At 41.2% G+C, this 7939-nt stretch overlaps 1 long non-coding RNA gene across 1 annotated transcript; it reads left to right on the top strand.

Annotated features, from left to right (window-relative positions):
- The first annotated feature begins 1805 nt into the window (after positions 1 to 1805).
- LOC146561526 (uncharacterized) lies at positions 1806 to 6989 on the top strand. Its single transcript, XR_014894895.1, has 2 exons — positions 1806 to 2793; positions 6727 to 6989. It is a non-coding gene; the product is annotated as an uncharacterized LOC146561526 (long non-coding RNA).
- Positions 6990 to 7939: the final 950 nt, after the last annotated feature.

Raw genomic sequence — 7939 nt, forward strand, 5'->3', positions numbered from 1 at the left:
ACACATCACTACTATGTAGAGCCTGCATAAGCAGAGGTGGCAAAAGCACAGACATTCTGTACTTAAACAGAAGTACAGATACTAGTGTTAAAAAATGCTCCATTAAAAGTTGAAGTACTGATTCAACTTTCTGCAGTGTACTTTCCAGTTTTCATAAATTTCCAGTTTATCAAACACCACTGAACAGTCTAACCTCTCTTCTTCCTCTCCTGTCCTTATCTTCATCGCTGATTGAAGCTGGACCTTTAGCTAGCAACTAACCGTGAAAAACACAGCACATAAACAGTTTGTGTGTTTGCTGATGCTTGTTGAGCTGATTGAAATGTTAGATTTTAAATTGCCACTTATAAAAATATTACTCCCTTTATGCTCGCTCCTCTTCTGTAGGATTAGCTGGATGTTAAAGTTGCAACTTATAGACAGCTGCAGATGACAGATGCAAAAACCTTTGGCACAAAGGTTTTTGCATCTGTCATCTGTTTTTATGTCACATCTCCTGGTGATAAATACACAAACAGGACTTCATGTGTTACTGTTTGGGCCCAAATGAGTTGAAGGCTCGCAGTGGTGCAAATAACTCCCCTCAAATGCATTAAACCAAACGTAATGGGCCCATTTTGAAAATGTAAGGAATAGAAAGTACATGTATTTGTTTAAAAATGTAAAGAATAAAAGTAAAAAGTAGTCAGAAAGAAAACTACTCAAGTAAAGTACAGGTACCTGAAAATCATGCTTAAGTAGAGTAACAAAGTATTTGTACTTTGTTGCTTCCCACTTCTGTGCATAAGTAGCCAAATTTGTTGCCAACATTTATGCTTGTGGGTGGTTAGAGATATATATATGTTAATTACTGTGTGTGTCCCGATGTGCTGGCCCTTAGGATAAGATTTTTTTCCTTCTGAGTTCACACTCTTTGTTGTGGTAAATTCTGTTTGTTTGTTTGTTTGTTTGTTTGTTTTTCAGAGCGAAACATATTTGTCCTGAGACTTTTCTACTTCTTCGTTCATGCCCTAACATCCATTTCATTAGTCTCAACAATCTCATGACATTTGGGGGTTCTTATATTTATGCTGTTATTTTATTTATTTACTTTTTAAACTGAGATAATTGTTATGATATTTTGATACCACGGTAAGCATTTACAGGATATTGTTTTATACAGGAAAACTGTTACTCAATAAGGCCAATCTACTAGTTGTTTTTCTCTTTCTCTGTGACCCAAGAATTAATGTGTAGGACTCACAAGCTGGTACCCCAAGGTCGAAAACACCACAGAGATGAGACCACTTCCTTACTCCCATCCTCCCTTTTTCTTTATCTCCTGGAAAAGGCTCGTTAAAGGCTAGGTGGTTCGTTTCAGAATTCACTAATGAAAGAACTCTGTATTTTATGTCTAGGAGTGTATTTTGCTGGGATGATCATAAATTATAGCTGAACTGATAAACTACACACAGGATACTTCTTTGCTCACAAGGCAGGAAGACGTTTCCTTATTTAGTCTGTACCGGTTTGAACTGGGAAAGCTGACACACGAACCTTTTTTTTTCATCTATATAAACTGCTGTGTATCAAATAAACCTTTGAGTTGATTTGGGAAGGCAACCTGAAGCAGTCTGTGTTTCCTTGTTCTCCCAAGCTGCTCCCGGCGCTGTAACTAACCCAGCTGAACGGCATACCTGAGTGTTACTTTAAATAATTAGGAATCTTAGAAGGAAAGGACAAAACTCTGCTTATCGCTCACGCCACGGAGGAAACCCGGGACGGCAATTTCCTTCAATTTGGTGTCAGAAGTGGGATAACTGACAGAAGGTAAATATGCGTCTTTCATATTTATATAAAGACCTATTATACCTCTCTCAGTGATCGATCCATAAAGAAACGGGATATGCTGACGAAGTTTCACTTAGTGATCCAGAGAGATACACTGACGACTTCCTCAGTCCCCGAATAAAGTAAATTAACCCTTGTGTGGTGTTGGTGGACACAGGAAGTTGCCTGTTGTCTTGAAACGTACGTTAAAAAGTGAGAAGTTGCTCACTCAGAAAAAGTGACATAGGAAGTTGCCTGTTGTCTTAAATACTTCTCGTTAAGTGAGAAGTTGCTCACCAAAGAGTGACACAGGAAGTTGCCTGTTGTCTTGAAACGTACGTTAAAAAGTGAGAAGTTGCTCACTCACAGAAAGCTAGTAAATAATTAAATTTAATTTTGTTAAAAAAAAAAAAAAAAAAAAAAAAAAAAAACGAAAGAAAACTGAAAACGGGTCTCACAGACCCGATTACCATACAAGGGTTAAAAGCAGTAAATTAAAAGCAGAAAGACACAGGAAGTTGCCTGTTGTTTTACGAGAAGTTGCTCGTTAAGCGAGAAGTTGCTCGCTAAGTGAGAGTTGCTCACACAAACAAAAAATTGCTAGCAATAAATTTAAAGTGACCTCAGCTGTGCCGCAGCGAAAATACTAACCTAAATCCTCCTAGCGTGTAAACCCCTCTGGAAATCACTGAACATGAGTCAGAATTATTCAAAGACCACAGACAGGTCCGATAAAAAATCTAAAGTACCTGTAAAACCAAAAATTAATAAAATACAAAATAAAGTCTCAAATAACGGCTCAGTACAACTCCCATTTCCGGTTACGTGTAACCTACGTCCGCGAATCGGTTAAGACGTCCATGATCACGTATCCAGAACATGCGGGAGTGCTTATGTGACTGACTTTGTTTACAACTTAAGAAGTTCAATGCATTCTAATTTCTTTTCGGAGCCTTATCCCGAACGATTATCGCCAGAAAACAGGTCAGTAGAAATGTTGAATATCATTTGTGATAAGAAAAGTAGTCTGCTTAAAAAGTCCTGTAGAAAATATATGATAGAATGCCGCGACGTGATACATCAAATGTTACCACTATGGAAAAAGGGACCGGAACCAGGTGTAGATACTTTTACATCAAATAAAACTAGTGCAGGCTCTGGCATAGAAAATAAACCTACCGCAGGAAAAGCTAGTCTTGCATGTTCAGCCGTTCAGCCTACAGCCCCACACCCTTACGATGAGACCGAATTAATAGTCGCTGTAGCAGCTGCACGTAAACAATGTCAGCATTCTGATCCAACCAGCTCAAAAGAAAGCGACGAAAAATCTGAATCACATGCAACGGATCTTAGCCATCTCTTTAAACAAGATCAGGAAAAACAATATATACGCCGCAAGGAAGAATTAGCAGAACATAAAAAAAGAGAAAAACTTTTGAAAGAAGAATGTGAGGAACTTATGAAAAACAATTTAGACGACTATGAAGAAAAACTTTTGCATAAGGCAGTGTCCACAATAGACACCCACATGAAACGCCACGATATCGTAGCTAGAGGTTTAGAGGTAGCTAAAGAAATACCTGTTACCCGAACTTTAATAAAGACTTATCTAAAAGGAAAAAAGGAAAAACAAAGCCGGAATGACAAAGGTCCTCACGCCAACACTCGCGGTAGTAAACAAACAGACCCAAAGCATGATAAAGCATCCACAACTGCAGAGTTTTTGTGGGTAAATAATGACAAAATCACCAATTTCTTTAAGAATCTAAAGAAATTCCTGCTAACAATGTCCAGAGACAAAATTGACTTAAATGCAGTAACTATGTGTAAACAGAAGCCTGATGAATCTATTCTAGTATTCATAAAACGCTTTATGCACTGTTGGACAAGCTAGAGGTGCAAATTTAGCTCAGTTTTCCAGCAGCCGCAGACACCCAAAGCAAAAATGAATTTGTGTATTTCATTTAACATAAAGGGTGAAATGTTTGCTGACACTGATAACAGCTTATGTTTTCTCTGCCCTATGTACCGACATGATGGAGAAGGAACATCCTCTGTGTCAGCTGGACCCTCAGCAGAGAATGAACTCAACATCCTTTTTGTCCGGTACTCTATGTCACACACTGTGCCAAAAAAAAACGTGTACAGACGCCACTAACAGGTAATCCCATGACTGGGAGCCACACTTTTGTTTCTCTCACACTGTTCAACAACATGATAACTGCTCACACAAGTGAAGGTCAAACAGTGATTTTGTCACATAACTCAGACATAGGTTATGATATAACTACACCATGTCGTCACATAGATCTAACCTATCCTATCCACTGTACTATTTCTGCACTTATGTTGCCAGCTGAATACCAGAATATGACATTGTGGTCAAAAAGTGAGAATGATATAGGATTTATTGACTGTACACTTTATCACGTACACCTATTAAAACACAACAAGCCAGTATATGTCAAGCAACATCCCATTTCCACGGAAAAAGCCGCAGCCCTAGATGTCATGATAGGAGATTTATTGACTACAGGAGTAATAAAGCCCACACTCCTGTCAATCCTGTGCCAAAGCCTAACAAACCTGGCGTATGGCGTTTCATACAAGACTTAAGGCAAATTAATGCAGTCAACATTCCTCTGCCACCTCTCGTTTCAGATGTTCACAGCATATTGACATGCATTGCATACACATTTTACCGTGGTGGATTTATGCTCCGCTCAGTACCTGTGCATGAAGACACACAGCCGTTATTTGCATTCACACATAGAAATAAGCAGTACACTTGGACTCGTTTGCCCCAAGGCATGATAGACAGCTCTGCTGCTTTCTCAATGGTGCTTCACTCCTCCAGGGCTGCACCCTGATCCACATGTGGATGACCTCCTCCTCTGTGCTGAAAGTGAAAAACTGTGTCAAACTGCTACACACATGCTTCTCCAGCACCTCCAAAAGACTGGCCACAAAGCATCAGCAAAGAAAATGCAGTACTGTCAGACTTCTGTTCAATATTTCGGATTCACACTGTCTCACGGAAAACGTTCCATGACTGCAGACAGGGTCAAAGCTGTGACCTCCGTCCCTCGTCCCACTACACAGAAGGACATGTTGTCCTTCCTGGGCATGGTGAACTATTGCAGACAGTGCATACCAGACTGTTCTTTTCATGACCACATTCTGCGTGACTGTTGTAAAAAAGACAAGCCTCCTCGAATACTGTGGTCCACAGAAATGACTGCCTCTTTCAATGCATTAAAGGGAGCGCTGACCTCCGCCACTCAAAGGTGCTGCCTGAATTGTTCAGGAATGCCGGCCTGCCTGAGGGCAGTAGCAGCTTGCTCTATCATGATAAGGGACTGCGAGAAGCTTACACTCTCACATGACACTATTCTACACACCAATCACCAGGTCACGACCATTCTAGCAAACATAACTAAACAACATATGCAAATCTCACATTTATTGATCCTATGCTGTGTTCTTCTGACCGACAGGATGGCTCAGACAGGCTTGACGATAATGACTGCATGACACGTATACAGGAATCCAAAGCACCACGTACAGATTTAGAGCAAACACCTATCTCAGACTCAGCCACGGTTTATGTGGACGGGTCCTGTTCAAGGCCGAATGACAACTCATTTCTTTGTGGCTATTCAGTGGTGACATTGCCTGACATCATACTAGAGGCTCACTCATTACCATTTCACTCAGCACAAAAAGCAGAGCTCATGGCTTTAATACGCGCCTGTGAGCTACATTTGGATAAGCATGTGACAATTTACGCAGACAGCCGCTATGCATTTGGCGTTGTGCATGACTTTGGCACATTGTGGAGACAGAGAGGATTTAGATCTGCTGATGGAAAATAAATTGCTAAATTGTGATTTTGTTCAAAGACTTTTTCAGGCTATACAGCTGCCATCGGCCGTTGCAGTTGTAAAAACGAAAGGACACAGTACAGCTGACACAGACGAAGCAACAGGTAATGCCTTAGCAGACGTGACAGCCAAGGCTGCAGCTGCATCACAGCTCCCACCTCCGCAGGAAGTATTATCTGTGCCCCTACAGCTGCCACTTGTTACACTCCCAGACTATTTAGACACAAATGTTGATTTAAAATTCATACAAGAGCAAGCCTCTGCATGTGATTACACCTATTGGGAGAATAATGACTGTACCTTAGATGACAGAGATGGCCTATACAAAATCTTAAGGGTTTGATTGCCCTCCCATATTCCCTGATGCCAGTCCTTGCCCGACATTTTCACTGTGTGAGTCATGTCGGACAAAGAGGGGTAATAGGGGCAATAAAATTAAGATTTGTAATTGAGAAAACATCACATGCAGTAAAAAGCATATTAGCAACCTGTCTAACATGTGCACGAACTAATGTAGGAAGACCAAAAGCAGAACATCAGCATTTACCACAACCAGATTTTCCATTTCATACATTACAAATTGATTTTACACATATGCCAGCACAAGGAAGCATCAAGTACTTACTGGTAATAGTGGATCAATTTAGTAAATGAGTAGAAGCTTATCCAACCTCAAAAGAAACTGCAGAAGTAGTCTGTCAAAAGTTGAGCAATGAAATAATACCCAGATTCGGAATACCTCACCAGATTAACAGTGATAGAGGATCTTCATTCACATTAGAAGTAATTCAAAAGTGTGCTAAAACTTTAATGACCTGGGTCAAATTACTTACTCAAGTCCTGTGTGAGATTAGAATGACTCAATCTGCAGTAACCAAATTATTTCCATTTGAAATAAGACTATTTCCAACACCATGGTCAGCTTCCAGAGGGGCACCGCTAGTAGAAGGTGATGTATATTGCATTGTCCACTGATGTTCACAACCTGGTAGAAAAACTGAATAATAACTATCAGAAAGTTTGTCTCTCTCAGCTTTTCCCCTCCACAGTTCCACCAGTGGAGACAAGGAGATGCATGTTGGAGAAGCCACTAAAACCAAGGACTCTCTGGGAGGCCGCGCGTGTTCCAGCCCCAGACTGTACTGGCAGTGACGAAGAACCAGCATCCTCACAGACGGACAACCTCAGTGGATTCATGCCAGCAGGGTTAAGACCAGCCCAATCGGACCATCTCAGGCGTCGGATCAAGCAGACGACATCTCCGGCGAGCCAGCGCCCGGAACTAGAGCAAATAAACACACACGGGTAGATGACATCTCAGGCGAGCCAGCGCCCGGATCCAAAAGTTACATACACACACGCAATCACTGATTAACACACAACGTCTGAAAGAACAACAACAAGGTACTGAAAGATCCAGCAGGAACAGAAAGCCAAAAGTACCACATGATGTCTAACCTGATAAAGCCAGACTCATTTCATCCTGATAATGGAGAAAATGAAATGCCCATTGTCATCATACGACGCTTATTCTGTGTCTCTCGAACCTGGGACCAGGCCAGGAGACGACTGAAGAACTGTCTTTCTTATATATTTAGGTTATTTATCACATCTATCGCAGTAACCTTAGGATTTCTCTTTGCTATTTTGTATTGTAAACTGCAACCATGTTCACATTTCTGCAGGTCATATTTTGCTGACTATACCTCATGCTCCATTTTGCAAGACACCTACTTAATGCACTCCTCACGCTCCCTAAAATCAGTAAATAGCAACATAGACGCCACTAATAAACCATCTTATGCGCCCTCTAGAACAGGAGCTAACGCCTGGTATGAAAATGCCAGAACAGCCGCTCGTGATTTAGGAAACAGTAACTGTTATGTCTGTTCAAAGGCTAATCCAGAACAGGTAATAGTAGGATACCCCATATCCGGTTTCCCCCTCACTGAGGGACTAGAGAAAATCGGCGGAGATAATGCTCTCTTTAAAGACACTTTACAGTTGACTCTGAGCCCTCTCGACTGCCTACTTAGACACACACACACACCAACTAACCCTGAGACTCCATTAGGCGAATTATTGAAGTTATCTAATGACACCGCAGGGACCTGCGCCCCAATGAAACGCCCTAAGAATAGGTTAAAGCCCTCACTGCCCTTAGGACAGATCCCTCTCCATTTTAATACTAGTATGATATGTCTGCGCAGACTAAAGTTAACTGGCCCAGACACACACATAGATTA

This window comes from Mchenga conophoros, linkage group LG13 (genome assembly GCF_057382185.1).
Source record: "Mchenga conophoros isolate Kocher_MC1m ecotype Shallow Benthic linkage group LG13, M_conophoros_male_GT1.1, whole genome shotgun sequence".
Lineage (NCBI taxonomy): Eukaryota > Metazoa > Chordata > Actinopteri > Cichliformes > Cichlidae > Mchenga > Mchenga conophoros.